The sequence below is a fragment of the Microcebus murinus genome, chromosome 13 (genome assembly GCF_040939455.1).
Source record: "Microcebus murinus isolate Inina chromosome 13, M.murinus_Inina_mat1.0, whole genome shotgun sequence".
NCBI classification, from domain to species: domain Eukaryota; kingdom Metazoa; phylum Chordata; class Mammalia; order Primates; family Cheirogaleidae; genus Microcebus; species Microcebus murinus.
The window spans coordinates 48,659,230-48,679,414 of NC_134116.1; the positions used below are offsets into that span (position 1 = coordinate 48,659,230).

General features: G+C 33.1%; 1 pseudogene; it reads left to right on the forward strand.

Moving 5' to 3' along the window:
* The first annotated feature begins 7,574 nt into the window (after nt 1-7,574).
* Nucleotides 7,575-14,998, forward strand: LOC105863035 (cleavage and polyadenylation specificity factor subunit 6 pseudogene; annotated as a pseudogene).
* The last annotated feature ends 5,187 nt before the right edge of the window (nt 14,999-20,185 follow it).

The following is a 20,185-nucleotide window of genomic DNA, read 5'->3' on the forward strand; positions in this document are numbered from 1 at the left end:
GTAACCTACTTTTATATAGAGGCAGAAAATGGCAAAAATAAAAATGTAATAACAGGTAATAGGCAATGAAACAGGCTTATTTATTTTTTAATTTTAAATACCAGTAGAACTATGCTGTTTATGAATTTTTTTTAGTTGTAAATTTGTTAAAATAAAGCTATTAAGTTAAAATAAAGGAAGATACTGAATGTATTTTAGCTATCTTCTCTTTTTTTGGTACCTAAATAAAGTACATGAGTCCCAGTGGCCATATTTTCTTTATCACGTATAGCAATGCTGATGAAAGCACTTGAGGCCAAGATAAAAAATATAAATTTCCAAGAATCTGAAATGATAGTGCAGTAACTGAAAAGTTGAGTGTGGTTGGAATTCTTAAATGCTTAACTAGATTATTGAACAAGCTGGATCTAGTTGACTGCAGATACAGATTGTCAACCTTCTCACTTGATATGGCTATACAGTCTAGATTACTTATAATACCGAATACAGTGCCTACATATCACCTCATTTGTGTTGATGCAGTGAAGTACTTGGTGTGTGGCACATTCGTTATCCACTGTTCTAAACATTAATATTGTAAAAATTCCAAGACATACCTGTGTATTTTATTTAAATGAGTGAATAATCAATGTACTAAGAAATATGTATCACCATTTATATGAAAAGAGTAGATGCACAAATTAACAAGTATATAGGTTTACAAATGTGATTAATATTTTGAGCCCCTTCAGAAGCTGGCTGGATTTGAATCCTATCTTATACTAATTGTATGATTTTGATAAATTTATGGAACATACCTCTGCTTTAGTTTTTATATTTTCTACCTCCTAGAATTGTTGCGATCAGTAAATATGTCGTCAATTTGAGCAAATGTTAGAACATTGAAAAAAATTATATATCACTATATATTAATAATTGCTTATATATAGTGATATGATTAATTATATTCCTGTGTAACAATATATTGTCTTTTGCTTTAAGTTAAATTCATATAAGCACCTTTAAATTTTAGTTGTATTAGTTTTATGAGAGGAGGAATACTTTCAGATAATTTTTCTGTTAATAAAATGGTAATTTCTTATATATTTTCTGATAATTATATGACATGAATATGGTTATATACATAAAATTAGTTCACAGGGAAAGTGAATAAGTAATTCCTCCTATGAAAAACATGATTTATAACATTAAGAAAAAAACATTCTCAATAATCAACATACTCTTAAAAAATTGTGGCTAACTAAAACATCCCTAATCTCAAGTTTCCTGAATGTTCAAACAAACCTCTCAAATTTACAATAGTTCTCTGTTTATTTCTAGGACATAAATTTAGAAATTCAACTCTATTAACTACATCAAAAGTATATTTTTAGTTTGCATTATATAGATTCTGGTAAACAAAATCCTTTGTAACTTTCATTGATGTCTTGCCAGGCAATGTGTAACAACTGCTTCCATTTATGAGTCCTTGAAACAATTGTATCAACAACCTAACTACCATTTTCTAGATGTTTCTCATTGATAGCTATTTAAATTTAGAGCTTATAATTTCTACTGTATACTTAGCCATGATTGTATCTAATGATTTTAGCTATGTATTCTCTGATATATAAATATACAAATACACATATGTATTTATATGAATAACTTTTAAAATAATTAAATATCCAATGAAGGATACAAAAGACACTGGTAGGTTTAATGGAGGTAACATTTTAGAATTAATTAATAGATAAACAATATAAGAAAATCAAAGACAAAACTATGTAAAAACTAAATTTGTAAACAATTCCTTATTAAAAGTTGCATAATCATATAGTGATCGGTGCTTTTATATTTTGTTTGTATCACTTTTCTATAGTATATAAAATGTGGCATTCCAATATTCCTTAATAGAAATCATTAAGAAATGTTTTCTGTCTCTTTCCTTTTTCCTAAGGGTTCCAAATTTGAAAAAAAAATGATACAAATCTTTTTACTTTTTGTTTACATATTTCTTTTTTCCTTAGGCCAAGATTCACTTTATTTCTGCTCCATCTTTTACTACTTGACTTTTATTTTTCTACAGTCTGGATAGACTCCTCTCTTCCATTTTAAGTTCTATGACTCAGTTTGGCAATTACATTGTCAAGAATTTAAACAAATGATTTTGCCAGTATAGTTTTTCTTCTATATCCAAACTGACTCCAAAACATACACCCTAGTGTTTTATTTATTTTCAAAATCTCCATGTTAAGCTGAATTGGCTTAGGAAGCACATTATAGTTAACAAAATATTGAAGTTTAAATAGAATCATGAGAGTCAGAGATGTTTATTGATTCCCCTGTGTTATAAAGCTAAAGAAATTGTAGTGCTAGTAAAACCTGTTCTCATTTTACTTTACCTTTAAGTTTTTTGAAGCTAGTGGTAGCGTTTTGAGCCTTTTTTTTTTCTATCCAAAACCCCTGGCACAGTATTTTTAATCAAGTTTCACATAAACAATATATGTTAGTAAATAGAGTGACCACACATAGTAATGGATGCAGGTCTTTCAGCAAACGCACTGAGGAATACAATATAGATACACAAGAAATGAGATATGAATAGTGCAAGATACAATACAGCTTTTGGGACACTGTAGACACCAGTCAGGAATTTCACCACAAAAATTTGTGAAGCTAAAGAAGAGCTCTGTCAGAGGCAATAAACATGATCCTGGATCCCAGTGCTTCAATGTGAAGTTGCTGTTGGCACTCCAACAAGAATCAAAATGTGGCTCCTGGACTCCAGACAATGGATGGAGGACTATTACCAAATTTAACCTTATATATAAAAGAAGGCTAACACATTCCAAAAGGTTATCTTGGTTGTCACCTCATCTGACCTTGTTCCAAGAAAATTTCTCTGCATTTTTGAAATTCACCATTTTCCATTTTGAGTATTGCTTCATTTTAGCAACTGCAGCTCACTCTGTACTGATATACCACAGGAAAGAAACATCTCTTAGCACACAGTAAAGGACAGGCGATAGTATAAAATAACTCTTTATGTAGCAAGTATTGTAGGATAAATATACATAAATTAAAATAAAATGAAATTTAGAAATGAATACCAAATATGAAATGTGACCGTTTCCTAAATCCGTAATCTAGGTCTTACAAGGGTTTACCATCAAATAACAGAGACCCAGGTTCCCAGCATGATTCATTTATATCTATGGTCGAATCTCTAACCCCTCAAAATATAAATATAAACAACTTTCTTCTCCACCTTCGATTTGCCCTGATATCAGCTGCCTTTTCTTGATTCCTTTATTTCTATTTTTAGATAAGCCTCTTTTCAGGATAACAATAATTCAATTAAATTTGAAAGATTTATTTTGCCCAGATTGAGTACCAATCAATTTCTAAGAACCGTACATCCATTAGTGAACCACACACATATGGATCATTCTTCTAGTGGGAGCAGATGGATATTAAAATAAAATAAGGTCTTTATAAGGTGGGTATACTATAGGGTGTCAAATCCTCAGGAGAAATATAAAACAGGAGAAGGGATTAAAGTGAGTGTTAGAAGAGGGATGCAATTTTTAAGAGTAGTCAGAACAGGTCCCACTGAGAAGGTGACATTTAAACAAAGAAATTAAGGTGGAAAAATCAAAGATTAAAAAAAAACTAAAATAATACAAGCAATCAATTCTATAGACTATACAATGTAATATAGAACATAGTATAGTTTATACATAGAATAGATGACAGCTAAAATTTATTATTTATGTGCCAAGCCCTAGCTGTAATCATGTTACATAACACCATTTGTTAGTTTACATTACAACTCCATGAAATAGGCAAAATTATTATCCACATTCTACAGATTAAGAAATTGAGATAAAAAAAGGTTTATGTAATTTGTTCAAGGTCATGCAGCTGATTAATATTTTTCAAATACAACTTTTGCTCCAGATCCCAGGATTTTATCACTAAAATTGTCATGCTCTGACAGGAAGGGTGATTTACATTCTGTTAATTTACTTCTATGTAGAGAAATAAAAAAGCAAACTAATCCCTTCCCACTGATCTTGGCCTTGTCCTATTTGTCCTCCATTCAAAACCCCCACAACTGTACAATCCACTGGAGAACATTTATTACAGTATAAGAAATTTAGTTCTCAGTAATACCACATATGGGAATCAGCCAAGCAGTGTAAATTGAACTTTAGAACTTCAGATCTGGTTCCCTTTACAGTCTGGTGCCAGCATCAGCACCAGGGGATGCCTCCAGGTTGTTCCTGTCATCACCAGCCTCTGATCTCCATCTCCCTTAGGAAGACAATTTTAGAAAAGAATACACACACACACATACACACACACATCTACACACACACTCCCTACTCCATCCCAAACTTAATAATTTTCATTAAAATGCTGATTATATCCACACAAAGAAAAAATAATTTCCCAAAGGAAACATTCTATGAAAAAAATGTCTGTACAACTCTCTGATCCTATGTTTTTCTACTCAGAAATAATCAAGTATGCAGGTAGAGGCAAGGGGGAATCTGTGCGTGTGTCTCATGCTGATGCTAGAGATCTTCTGAAGGTTGGCAGAGGGAGCCAAGGTCCAATTTTGTCATGCAAAGAGTAAAGATGCCAAGGCAGCCTGAAAGGGTTTCAGACAACTAGTAAGTTGAAATCAATAGAGGAGAGGAAAGGAAAAGAAATGTGACCAACACAAAAACATGATTAAAGAGTGAGAAATGAAAATGCAATAATAATTAATAATAAATCCAAATAAATAGAAGGAATAAAATCAAATAATCTCCAAATAGATTATTTATACACATCATTATATTAATGCAAATGTTTTAAATCGTCTATGTAAAAAAAACAAACCTGAAGCATCTCAAAATGGTTACAAGCAAAATCTGGCGGTTTATTAATGATACATCAAATACAAAGTGACAAGAAATGTAAAAGATAAAAGAATTAAAATGGAATACTGTGAAAAGTAAACAAATGGTACGTAGGAGTAGAAATCATCAAACCAAGTAAAGTAAATTTCAAAGCCCAAAGCACTAGAGAGAGAAAGAAAGAGAGTGATTGTTTTATTTTGCTAGAATAAAATGTTCCTTTAATGTTGTGTTTGTGGTAGTATTTTGTTGTCTAAAAGAAAGGAGAAGATAAATCTTGTAAGTAAACTTTGACCTCTACTTGCCTGTAAAAAATACTAGGGCTTCAACATATCAGTCATTTTCAATGTTTCTTTAAAACAAAAACAAAAGTAATCACAATAGTTTATCACTTAATAAATACAATTAAGAGGTATCAATAGAATTATAATGAAAAATATCCATCTATATACCCACACTCATGATGCCAGCCTCACCCAATGCTACTTCTCAGCATTTAAATATTTTTGTCAGTTAACTCCATGTTTTAAAAATGTGCATAGTGGTATTTAATAGTCACATTGGACCCTATTATTTATATCTCATTTTGTGGTTTCCCCTGATCCTCTCCCTCACTCATCAGTCCTTTCATGCATTTTCTCAATATTTTTCTAGCCATATATTAGTTAAAATCATCTTTATGTTATCATGCCTTTAGAAATATTAGTGTATTATAATTGCATTTTGGCACTTCTTATTTTTTTAAATTGCATTTTGAATAGACTTTTTGGTGGTCTTTTGTTGTCTTTGCATTATTTATGTATTATATCTTCTCATTTGTACTTTGGAAGTCTTTCAATTACACCTTCAGTATTTTATTAAGTCTGAGCCCTGAAACCTTCTTGCTGAAACACACCCTCTACTTTCCTGCTTCAGTCTTGAACTATCTGTCCTTGATTTCTACTGTGAACCACCTATCCCAGGCTGCCTTTGACTCTAATCCAGGATTGCAGGCTCCTTTCTGCTTTGTTCTTTGAAACATATACCGATAATTTCAGAGGTGTGGGAGGTCCTGGTGTTTCCAAAAAATGTTTTATACCATCTTGTCTGGTTTCATTGAATTGGTAGCTTAGCAAATTATATACTTCTGAGTTGAAAAGACAGCATCCCTGAGAAACATGAAAGCATTCCTCCCCTGCCCTCTAATAGCTAATGTCATTCTTGGAAAAGCTGGCTGCTATTTCGTTTGTAGATAATCTGTTTGTGTGGTTGGGTTGGGTTTCATTTTGTTTACCTCTCTAACAGATTTTAGCTTTTAGTATTTTCACAATTTTATTAAAAGCTCATGAAAATGTGCCTTTGTGTGTGTGTGTGCATGTGTTTATTTCCTGTATAATCCCTGACCTGGAGAGTATTATCAATTTTCTCTTGACTAATTCCACTATTGATTTGCAGATATTTTCTTCCCTTAATTTTCTCTATTTGTATAGGTTATGGAAAATTGTATAAATAATACATGTGACTTTCTTAAAATTTTCTCTATATCTATTAGCATTTTTCCTCATGTTTCTTACTGCTCTTTTTTTCTATTTTCTGGGAGATGTTTTAACTTAAGTTTCTAGAGTTGCCAATAATTTTACATTAAAATATATAGTTTTTTTTGGGGGGGTGGGTATACATTTCTCCAAATTTTCCTAAAAATTTTTCTTTATTTTATTTGTTGAATATACTTATTAGAAGTATATTTGCTTAAATTTTCTTTTCTTTCATGGGTTATCTCTATTTCCTCTAGGGTGATTACTTTTTGATATTCACCCTTCATCATTTTGTGTTGAAAACTTTTCTCAAGTGTCTTAGTGGTCATAAGTTAACTGTTTATATGTAAGAATTAAATAGTACAAAAAAACCAATCAGGAACATAATACCTTAGTGGCCCTTATCAACTGTCAAGCTTTGGTTTAGGTTAATTAACTCTATAATATCAAAGCTTGGAATTATTTCCTCTGGGTTCATTTAAATTCCCCAATAAAACTTCTTATCTGCTCTCTAGGGGTATAGAAGTTCAATTGCTTGCACTCAAGATAAAGAGATGGGACAAGTTCTCAATATTGAAAATTTCAATTACTTTTCTAACTATTCTCTCACTATCACCCTTTGATTTTTTTTTTTTTTAAGAGTTGGGGTCTTGCCATGTTGCCCAGGCTAGACCGGAATGACTGGGCCCTAAGCGATCCTCCTGTGTCGGCCTGCTGAGTAGCTGGAGCTACAGGCACGTGCCACAATGCATAGCTTATTATGCACAATCTTTGTAACAGCTTTCTTCTCTCTTCTACTAAGCACTATGACTATTTCTACTAAGCAAAATGGCTCTCCAGTCATTTTTTCTTTAAAATTGTATTATGTATTCACCCACTTTTAATCCTATGCTTTGAGATAGTGGGTAAATGTATATAGGCAACCCTTCATCTTTGTTCAGAACATTTTCAACATTTCACATAGTCCAGATCCACATCCTAGTGAAACCTGAAGTCAAATTGCATAGCCTAGGATGGAAGGGTTCTGTGATTATGCTCTTCATGGAAGAATCAGAATAAATACAACCCTCTTCTGGAGCGAATCCAAGTGACTTTGTCTTTTCCCAAGTACGTAGACATCCACAAAGTATTAAAAACTTGAAAAAAACTTGAGTAGATCAAGATGTGAGTCATGGTAATGAGGCTATGTGGGAGAGAAGCTTTCAAAAAAACAAGAGATCTTTCAAGAACAGAGAACAGCAAAAACAAAGACCTTGAGGTAGGACTAAGTGTGTCATGTTAAAAGGAATATTAATAAAGATAAAATACCTGAAGTAGAGAGAGTGGTAAAGAGATCATGTAAGACTCATAGTCTACTGAGAATTTGATTGTTAATCTGAGAAAGATAAGAATGCACTGGAGAATCTTGAGTAAATGAATAATGACATCTATTTGCATTTAGAAAGAATCAGTCTGGTTGATGTGTTGATTTGTTGAGAATAGAGTTTATAGAGGCAAAGACAAGAAGAAGATGATCAATTATAGAATATATATATATATTCCTTGCATTTATTTAATTGTAAAATGTATTAGGTTGTGAATTTTTTAGCTAAATTTTTAAATAATATAATGGAATCTGCAAACATGATTGGATGATTTACATCAATTTCCCTAGCATTTCAGATCTATGGAACCACAGGGGCAGTAAAATTTAATAAGGCTCACGCAGCTTCCTCAAACAATACAAATACTAATAGGATAATGGAGTTTGATTAAATCCCATCTCTTTAGAACCAGTGTTATTGTGTCATTTTATTTACAAAAAGTTACTGTAAATTTCCCACATGGCTATTAAAGAAATTGTAGTATATACTTATTGCCTGTTAATAGTATAGGTATTTTTCTTGCTAATGTTGCATTAATCTTGAATAAAAATAATCATTATCCTTAATTAAAGAAATGGGAATTTATTATAGATGTGTTTAATAAAATAATAAAGACAACTATCAGAATAAAGTAGAGAGTAAGTTGGCTGATTTAGAAGGGTCAAATGTAGATGATTATCAGAGCATGTCTGGAATGGCTGAAATGCTAAGAAAACTATTTGGAAAGAATAGTCAATAAAATAAGTGATGAGTATGGCTACCATATAAACTTGGGGATGTGAGGAGAGCTACTAGGACCTCTAATAGAAAGACATGAACAGACAAAAAAAAAAAAAAAAGTTCAGAAATCAAAGCCAGTTTAGAGGACACAAAATGGTTAAGTCACCTCTACATTTGACAGAACTACACTAGAGCTCAACTAATATGGATTATCTTGAACTGACAGGATCTCTATAAATAGAAATTCTATTTAAGGCAGTTACCATGGAGAAAGCACTTGGTCCTATTTTTTTTTCCCTAAAAGGACCTTGTAATATTATGCTGGGGGATTTGTTTTTGGGGGAGTGGTGTCAAATATCTACCTTTTGAACAGAATAAACTCCAGAATTTGTTGTGTGTGTGTGTGTGTGTGTGTGTACGTGTGTGTGTTGGAGTGGGGAATTATTTATAAACCATAACAATTAAAGTTTTCCTTGAAAAAATTAAAAAATAACAGTCAGTGAGTATCTTTGAATATACAGGAAAAAGAGGAAGAAAGAAAAATAGCTATAACTATAACAAATCTTTAGAATGGGAATATTAATATATCATACATAAAATTATATATGAACATGTAAATCAAAAATATAAAATACAAAATAGATGAGAAAATAAAGAAAAGATGACAATGAACAAATATTTCTGATTTTCTAGACCAATTAGGCCTCTGCTGCAAATAAAAAACTGAAGCTTCAGCTTGCAACACCTATGCTATTGATTGTAGTCCTTGAATGCTGTTGTCAGAAATTTTTAATGCCTTTGAAAACTAACCTAAACATTTGTACCCCCATAACATTCTGAAATAAAACAAAATTAAATTAAATTAAAATTAAAAAGTTAAAAAAAAGAAAACTAGAGGTAGAAACCACTTTTTTTTTCAAAATGAAAGAATGAACATATATTAGAAAATATTTTGCTAGTGGAAACCAAAAAAAAAAAAAAAATCTTTATAAGCTTATATACTTGAAAGAATACATAATCTCCTTAAATTTGAGAGAGAAAGCTTTAAGAAGAAAGAAAATGGGTGAAATGACAATAGAAATAAAAGAAAGTGGTTAACAAACATTGATACAATGAGGAACGATGGTAGAATATACTTAAAAAAAAGAAAAATTAAAATATACACTGGAGTACAAAAGTATATGATTCACACTAAAAAAATAATTACTTTAATGGGAAGCATGTGAAAACTACTCCTAAAATACAACGAGAGATGACCATAGGCTAAAAACGATGAGAAATTAAATAGTAGGTATGAAGGATAGGAGAATAGAGGGTTCCAAAGAAGAAAACAGTCTTGCAAAATTGTCATGAAATCTCTAACCACTAAAAAACTTATTGAAAAACATGTTGTATATGCACGCTAAAAATCTAATTCAGTTTTTTGAAAAAAAATCTTGAAAATTCTGCCATTTTTAAATTTCAATAATACAAAAGTTTGGATAGAAAAATGTTTTCTTCAAATTGATAATTTCTTTTCTGCATTGTAAAACTTCAGAAGAAAATGAAGTAATCATTACAGAATTTATGACAAAATTTTTTAAACTGAGAGTTATATATTCAGGCAAGCATTTAATTTATATGTGATAGACATAAATGATACGATTGTCTACTTAGGAACTCACACTTATACCAGGCACAGATACATAATTCTATAGAAATTACATTCAATAGAACCCTAATGTTAGGTACTTAGTGAGGGAACTCAGGCTCTCTTAGGACAAAAACAGGTGCCCTGCCTGAGTGCTGTCTACAGCAATTGTCATGCCCAGGGAAGGACAAAGACAGGTACTCTGGCCTTGGTGCTGCCCCACCTTGATCTTGTCGCAAGTCATTGCCACACCTGGGAGAAGGAAGAACACCCTGAGGATCTGCAAAAGAATGCAGGGAATTCCCTAGCCCACAGACCAGAGAGCCCAGACACAATAGGATCTGGAAGATGACCTAGTATAAGACTAATTATGTTATTAACTGTCCATCAAAGTGGTTCAATGGTGACATTTGAACCATGAGGAGGGCACAATCCAAACAATATAAAATAGGACCCCAGACCATAACCAAGGCCTCTTCTTATGACAGAGGGCCCATTCATCCTCTGTAGTGAATGCATCTTGCTCTTGATCTCTAAAGCTATCTTGCTCTTCCCCAATAAACTTCATTTAGTGCTGCCTCTGTTATCAGTGTGTCTGGTCATTTTTGGGCCAAGAGCACAGCAAGAACCAAGAACAGACTGCCAACCAGATACTAATAGGCAAAGGAATTAGTACATACTTTAGTCTTAAGGAGGGATATTTGTGAAATAAATTTGTGTGCCTTTGGAAAAAGACAATTATACAAAAAAAAAAAAAAAACAAAAACAAAAAATAAGAAAAATATTTCTCTGCCTGCCTTCATTTAATTTCACGCTACAATCAAGACTGTAAACACATACTATAAGGTGCATTCATAAAACGAATTTGGCCTTGCTTTGCTTTGCCATTTTCTTTTGCCTACTCACCCTCCCCCATTAATAGTGTATATCTCAATCTTTGCTTATACCCTAAATTTTGAATGGTATTATTTAATTACTTAAAAATTACCAAATACTGTTTAATTACCTCTGGAATAAGTAATTTGGAATATTTATACAGTTACTCATATAACGAATAAAAATACTTACTAAAGAATTTCTTTGTTAATACAGACAATGGGTTTTATTTTGTTCTAAAAGCCTTTATTATAAAAGAGTGTAGTAAGTATATTTTCCATCTTTCAATTTCATATTGGACAATCTGTTTTCTTAATTAAAAATATTTTTTATCTGCTTTGTCAAAGATGAGATGGCTATATGAGGATGGTTTTATATCAGGATTCTCACATCTGTTCCACTGGTCAATATTCCTGTTTTTGTGCCAATACCATATTGTTTTAATTACTACAGCTTTGTAGTATAGTTTGATATCTGGCATATTAATGCCTCCCATTTTGTTTTTGTTGCCTAGAATTGCTCTTGATATTCGGGGTCTTCTTTGGTTCCATACGAAGCGTAAAATTATTTTTTCTATATCTGTGAAGAATGCTGATGGGATTTTAATAGGTATTGCATTGAATCTGTAGATCAGTTTGGGTAGTATAGACATTTTGATGATATTGAGTCTGCCGATCCACGAGCAAAAGAATCCCTCTTCAATAAATGGTGCTGGGAAAACTGGATAGCCACCTGTAGAAGGCTAAAACAGGACCCACACCTTTCACCTCTCACAAAAACCAACTCACGCTGGATAACAGACTTAAACCTAAGATATGAAACTATTAGAACTCTAGAGGAAAAAGTTGGAAACACTCTCCTAGACATCGGCCTGGGCAAAGAGTTTATGAAGAAGTCCCCAAAGGCAATCACAGCAGCAACAAAAATAAATAAATGGGACATGATCAAACTACAAAGCTTCTGCACAGCCAAAGAAATAGTCATGAAAGTAAACAGACAGCCTACAGAATGGGAGAAAATTTTTGCATCCTATGCATCCGATAAGGGACTGATAACTAGAATATACTTAGAACTCACGAAAATTAGGAAGAAAAAATCAAATAACCCCATTAAAAAGTGGGCAAAGGACTTGAACAGAAATTTTTCTAAAGAAGACAGAAGAATGGCCAACAAACATATGAAGAAATGCTCAACATCTCTAATCATCAGGGAAATGCAAATCAAAACCACAATGAGATATCACTTAACCCCAGTGAGAATGGCCTTTATCAAAAAATCTCCAAACAATAAATGCTGGCGTGGTTGCGGAGAGAGAGGAACACTCCTACACTGCTGGTGGGACTGCAAACTAGTTCAACCTCTGTGGAAAGCAATATGGAGATACCTTAAAGCGATACAAGTGAATCTACCATTTGATCCAGCAATCCCATTGCTGGGCATCTACCCAAATGATCCAGTGACACTCTACAAAAAAGACACCTGCACTCAAATGTTTATAGCAGCACAATTCATAATTGCAAGGCTGTGGAAACAGCCCAAGTGCCCATCAATCAAAGAATGGATTAATAAAATGTGGTATATGTACACCATGGAGTACTATTCAGCTCTAAGAAACAATGGTGATATAGCACACCTTATATTTTCCTGGTTAGAGCTGGAACCCATACTACTAAGTGAAGTATCCCAAGAATGGAAAAACAAGCACCAGATATATTCTCCAGCAAACTGGTATTAACTGAGTAGCACCTAAGTAGACACATAGGTGCTACAGTAATAGGGTATTGGGCAGGTGGGAGGGGGGAGGGGGGCGGGTATATACATACATAGTGAGTGAGATGTGCACCATCTGGGGGATGGTCATGATGGAGACTCAGACTTTTGGGGGGAGGGGGGAATGGGCATTTATTGAAACCTTAAAATCTGTACCCCCATAATATGCCAAAATAAAAAAAAAATAAAAAAAAAATAAAAAAAATATTTTTTAAATTTCCTTTTTTTATTTGTATCTTTGTTTTCTTAATTAGTAATCTAAAAGGACCTATGAAGATTTTGGAATAATCAATTCAAAACAAATCCATACCATCTGATTTCAAAATCAGCAAAAATTTTAATGACTTGGGGAATAGCAAAAAAATAAAATAATATAAAATAAAAATTTTTAGAGAATTTAGAGAAGAGCAAAAAATGCAAAAACAAAAGATAAAAATATAAACTGTTAATCATAATTCTATCTAGGTTCAAATTTTTACATTAAATTATTTTTCAATAATTTTACTTTACTTGAAAACTAGACAAATGAAATTAATAAAGGTATGTACAATTTTATCTGAACTATAACCATAACCTCATGGTATAAAACTATTATCTATAATGAACAATCAATGGAAAGTAATCACAATTAAAATTTTAGCTTTCAAAATTACATGCATAACTGGCTCTTTGAACAAATTTCAACAACCCTTATATGTTTTTGGCAATCCTCTCCCTTAACTAACTTGCTTGACTTTTGAGTTGTTTCAGAGAAATGATGGATTTTCTGTGAGATAAAGGAGCTGATATTCTGAAGACCTTTGGACAGACTTCTTGAAGCTAAACATCACCATCCCTCACAACCTACCCCAAATGTACCTAACCACTTGTTAGTTACACCATAACCTGCCCCAAGACACGTGGCTCCTTCTTTAAAAGCTGTGATCTCTGTTATTGGTTATTCAGAATGAGAGATTTAAGAAAGCTTCTCCCATTCTCCTGGCAGGATGTCTTTTTTCTTTTTTTTTATGGTAGGTATGTTTATTATACCTTTTTAAATATATAAAGCCAAACATTGAAGAAATGACATTCTTTGGCTAGGAAGCATAGCTAGAAAGTGAATAAGTCAATATTTGAACTCCAAAGCCAACATTATTCCTACCATATCATATACCATAGGGATTTTTCAGTAACTCTTTTGGGGGGAGGGTGCTGAGATGGTTACATTTTTTTTTATTATTATTATTATTTCAGAATAGCACAGGGGTACAACCAGGAGAACCACCCCTACCTTTCCTGCTGGACAGACTGCACCATGTCCACCCTTAGGTCTTCCAGGCCCACCTGGTCCATCATGTCCTCCACCTCCTGGTCAGGTTCTGCCTCCTCATCTAGCTGGGTCTCCTAACCAAGGAGATTGCCCTCAACCACCAGTTCTTTTTCCTGGACAACCTTTCAGCACCCTTTTTGGGTCTGCTTCCTCCTGGCTCTCCACCTCTAGTTCCAGGCTATGGCTCTCTTCCTGGTCCACCACCTCCACACCAGGGACTACCTCCACCTCTAGGCCTTTTTCCACCTTGCCCACCTGGTCCACTTGGGCCACTCCTTATACTTGCTCCTCCTCCGCATCTTCCTGGACCACCTCCAGGTACCCCACCGTTAGCTCCACAAGGGAATCCAGCTTTCTTTCCTCCACCAACTAACAGTGGCATGCCAGCATCACATGGCTGATGTCCAGCACCAACAGATCCATATGGCTGACCTTCACCATATGATAGGGTGACCATGGGCCCCCTGGAAGGGAAATATATAGTGCAAGAATACTACTGAATGAAGCTGAGTTTGAGGAAATCATGAATAGAAATAGGGCAATCTCAAGCAGTGCTATTTCAAGAGTTGTGTCTGATGCTAGTGCTGGTGATTATGAGAGTGCTATTGAGACATTGGTAACTGCAATTTCTTTAATTAAACAATCCAAAGTATCTGCCAATGATCATTGCAACGTTCTTATTAGCTCTTTGCAAGATTTCCTTCATGGAATTGAGTCCAAGTCATATGGTTCTGAATCAAGAAGACGTGAAAGATCAAGAGAGTGGGACTATAGTCATGAGAAAAGAAACAGCATCATAAATCCCATAGTAGAGCTCATCATGACGATTGTTATAGAGAGAGAAGCAGAGAATGAGAAAGGCACCAGATCCTGACAGAGGTGGTGACTGAGACAGTGACTGACAGCGAGAGTATTGTCATTGTTAGTAGTATATACCTACATTTTAAATGGTCCAACTACTTGTTCTGAATTTAATCTTTTGGAAACATCTGTTTCCTATCTATAAACAGATCTTATAGAAATCAACCATTAAATATGTGGGCTAAGATGTCAAGACTACTTTGTTAGAGCAAAAATTTCTGTTTTCTTCTTTTCAAAGGAACAAGTTGTTGCCGCATTAAGATGTAGGCAGAACTGAATATATACTAGGAAAAAATATATTTAAACTACCAGAGACAAACAGATGCAGTTAAATATTCTTCATATTTTTTAGAAAAGAAATTAGATAAGAAACATCAAACATGCCCTATTCAAGAAAATAAAATTGAATGATTTTCCAAACCATTCAAATATTATTTTATAACAAACTCTGAAGCATGAAAATTATATTACCACAAACTACTTTCTTCCTAAAGCACAGATTGAAACAATTGAGTTCTAACAATCAACAGATGCTATCTGTAGGTGGTACATTCATTTATAAAGACTTATCAAGATAGGAATAGTAATTCAGTAAAGAAAGTTAAGTCACCTAGTACAATTTGAATCTTTATAGTCAACATATTACTGGTAATGACAAAATAATGTGAAAATGGTAAATGGTAACTATCTCACAGATGGAAAATGAGAATTTAAATCAGGAAATGCTTATATAGGAATGCAAAATCATTTGTAGTTACAGTGCAGTTTGCTGATAATATAAATTTCAGGAAAATTAAGAACAAAAACGAAACAAATTTTGATTATTTCAGGTATCTATTGGTTAGTGTGGTAGAAAAAAAATTAAAAAAGAGAAAGAAAGAAAAGAAACAAAACAAAAACATGCTCTTCCAAAAACTAAGAATTTAAGATCTACGGGTTTGGAGGACCTCTTTTATTTCCACCACCATTTCTTTACTTTAATTATCTCTCCTCTGAAGTTACTTTTTAAAACGATATTACTTAAAAACATGCTCCATAACTGTGCTAAGTCATTATGATCATGAAAATGTATTTGAATTTAAAAACTATATTTAAATTTAAAATGACTAAAATTTAAAGTAATATCCAAAATGTCAAAACGTTAAAATTTAAACTGTCAAAACAATCATATTTCAGCTCAACAGGAAATCAAATAAACCATTTGATATAAACCAAATATATCTAAAAGACAACTGGTTTTAGATATATTTTTAGTTTTTCTGAAATTATTTAATAATAATTTAAGGCTTTATCAGAATAGATGATACAATCTATGAGTCATTTAAAATAAAAATAAAGATGAAACTTTTACTATCTTGAAACAAGTTTACATATATACCTAGGGGAGTCAAAATTTCCTTGTACTATTAATGTGTATTTCAACAGTAATATTTGGTTGATTACAAAAGAAACTGTAATGTATTATCACTGACTCCACTATGTCCATGAGATAGATTATCTTTTTGACAGACATTTTTTTTTCTTTCCTATACACAGTTATCTGACATTATTGAACATACAAACTTCTTAAACTTGGATGCTTTCCTGTGTAATACAATAATATGTATTATTATTTACATTAATATACTTCATCATAAAAATGTACTCTAAAAATAGATACCATATATTTATGCACTGATCATTTAACTCTTGCACATTAATATCCATAAATGCAAGTATTATTCTTTGGAACACAAATCGAGCATGAAATATATGCAATTCTTTCTTAATCCCTTTTTACAGATGACCATTCTCTTTAGACTTTTTCTAATATTATAATTTTTATCACTTTTATGTGGGGTAGGAAAGTGAACAAAGGATTAGCACTTGAAAGAATGAATTTCTCTAATTTACTGAAATAGATTAAGTGCTTATTATATTTAATACTTCTAACATACATTACCATAAAGTAGTAGTGAACTTTTTCTTTTTACTAAAGGCACAGTACTAAAGTAGAAGGTACACAAGAGCAAGGATTATAATTGTCTTAACTTTACTATTCCCTTTATATGTGGCACATAGTAGGTACTCTACACATAGTTCTGAAATCGATGAATATTTTCTAACCATTCATGAAAAACGAAAAAACCTCTGTGTTCTCTCTCTCAGGAGTTGCTTTATTGACCACCAAAGTACCAGCACAATGTAGATTTTTTGGATGTAATTTACATTCTTGCATATACTATTATATAAATCTAGTACTCCATAGTCAACTTATTTTACCTTTGCTACTCCCTAAAGCAACAAATGTTTGTGTTATACTGTTTTGTTTCTCAGAATTTCTTTATCATGTACCCAGATATGATACAAATGATTCCAAATCCATGATTTAGTTATGCTGCTAAACAGTAAATATAGTTTTACACACAATTTAATAAGTTACAAAACAGAAGTCTTTTTTGAACAATGTTCTATAAACAAAAATTTCTCTTTGTGTGATCAAAGTCTGACCTGCCCTGACTCACCTGAATCTTTCTCAGGCTTCCCATGACAAGCAGCTCAGCAATCAATAACAGGTCACAGAAGCTAAAGTTGAAGGATTCTGCATCTCAATGTTTCACATTTATTCGTTTTTTACTTGGTCCAATCATACTTGGGTCTTATAACTCTCACTTAAAATGTAGAAAAAAGTTTTTCAAAATATTACATTTAAATACACACACACACACACACACACACACACACACACAGACCCACAGGTATGTCTGCCACATTGTAGTGTCAGAATGTGGTTGTGATGAGGATGATTCATTTCAATACAAAATTCAAAATAGAAATGACGTAAGATTGATAGTAAGTTTTATAAAAACCAGTTCTTACTATGCCCAACTTAGAAATAAATATATTCCAACCACCTCTGGACCTTTATCCAATATAACTAATTTGTTTCCTAAAGTTAGCCTTAAAATGACATTTAGCCTGTTACAAATCACTTTGCTTATTCAAGAGAAATACAAGGACAAAGAATTTCCATAAATAAGATGATCTGCAAAAAGAGCCTGAAATAAATTTCAGGTAAAGATGGTAATATATATGTGTGCATTTTTAAAAATCAGAGTAGGCATTGCAGCTACCTCTTTTATGTGTGTGTGTGTGTGTCATAAAAATTATCCCTTTAATTCACCTAGAATACACTGAGATTGACAATGTTATTCATTTAGGAACACTAAATGATCTTTCCTGAATATCCTTCAGAGTTAAGCAGTCATGTGACACACTACATATCTAAAACTTGCAGCGGCTGCAGTTCTATTGTTTGTTATGCAGACAGACACAATTAAGCTCCCTTGGAGAACACTATTGGCACAAACCAGTAAAAGTTTTCTTTATGCTAAAAACATAAAACAACAGACTAAGTGGCAGCCAAAGAGGAAGTCATGACCACCGGCAGTACACTGTCATTCACTTTTCCCTAGTGAATTAATTTGCCATGAACATTAGAAATAGCATCCTTCATGTCAGAAGCAAAACCATTAGATCACCATCCAGAGAATGGACAGGAATTATGCAGACACCTAGGAACACTAATGCCATGGTATTACAATCTTCAGTAATTCAATGGCTCAAGAGTTTTGCTCATCTGTTATTTGAAGTGATGGACATCTGTCTGTTAAGTCCGTGGGCCCTGCATGACTATTTAAAATGCCACCAGATGTTAGAAAATCAAAATAAACAAAAGTCAGTTTAAAAGACAGAAAAGTTTGATTGTTATCAGAAATAAAGACAGATGGATGGACAGACATAAGAGAGACATACTTTATTTTAGGCAGTTAGTCTGTGCTCATCTATCTTTTCATTTACGTGGCCTCTGACACCACAATAAGACAATATTAACTGGGGCTTAGGACACATGTATAATAGTAGCTTCCTACATGATTTACCTGAGTCTGTCTCTCTGCCCTTCAGTCTATCCTCCGTATCAAAACCACAAAAGTGTTCCAATAATAGAACAAAAAGGGTATCATATCAAAAGAAAATTCTTCAGACTTCATAATTTTGTGCAGGTCAAACTGTGCAGCCAAGTTTCACATTCTGCACTAACCCGGGTGGCCTCAATGCTCTCCTCAGCTTGACAAGACTTTAGACAGGCTTTGTCTTGGTTCTACACCCCTGCCCTCACTTTTCTTAGAGCATTTATTTTTAAAACACTTGAATTATAATTTTTTTCCACCTTATTGAGATGTAAATCTTCTCCTAGTCTGTTGTCAATTTTACAACCTAGAACTGTTTTTATGAAATGTAATCACCAAGAGAATAGTGCCCATCTCCCAGTCTCTATGAGACAGCAGGAGCTTAACTTCACTCAGCATCAATTAGGAAACACAGATGGCCCAGATATGTTAACCAAACTCCCTTCTACTGTCCTCTGGTCCTTAATCCACTAGATCACCTCAGCCCTTGAAAATATTAAAAAATCATCCATACTTTTTTTTTTTCACGGTAGTTAAATTCCATTTTTCTCCTCTATTGCAACAGTCTTGACCCCTATTGCAACAACCTTGAGTCAAATCTTTCTTGCCTGTTTAACTCTACACAGTGATTTTTTTTTTCTTGACAGCACTTACTCTGTGCTTTCCATTGCTCATTCCTCTTTGCATGTCCTTCCCCAGCCTTTCTTTTTTGAGATCCTAATTATACTTTAAGACCTATGTCAAATACATCACATATGAGTACAACCAGCTGAATTCTTGCAGTTGCAAGAAAGGAGGGGACTCTTCATTTTGTCTCGCAATGTTTACGGTCCAAAAACGTAAAACAAGATAAAGAATCTCACCCTACATGAATTAGTCATTCTCTCTTCAAGTAGTCAGTATCTTTAATGAGAGATTGAAAGAGTGAAGAAATATGTCCTTTCTTGCCAAGCAGTTAGCAGGGCGTTTCTTTAGTTTCCAGTCTTCACATGTTCACTTAGAAAGGGAAAAAATGAGTTAGAACACTGTGAAATTTGTCTTACTGAAACATTTTTCAGTTACTTAAAAGACGAAGAAGACTATCATCTTCTTTCTCACCAGGCAACTTCCCTTCAAATGACTTTGTAATGTCACTGAATATAGAACTCTGCTGAGCAGGGAATAGAAACATTGATGTCTGTAGAAAAGTGCTAAAGAACTCCTTGACATTTTATGTCTGGCACTGTAAGGAAGTGTACTTATGAGAAAAGCTTATTGTGATGCTCATCAGGCATGGAATGTTCTATTTTTTTCTATACAAAA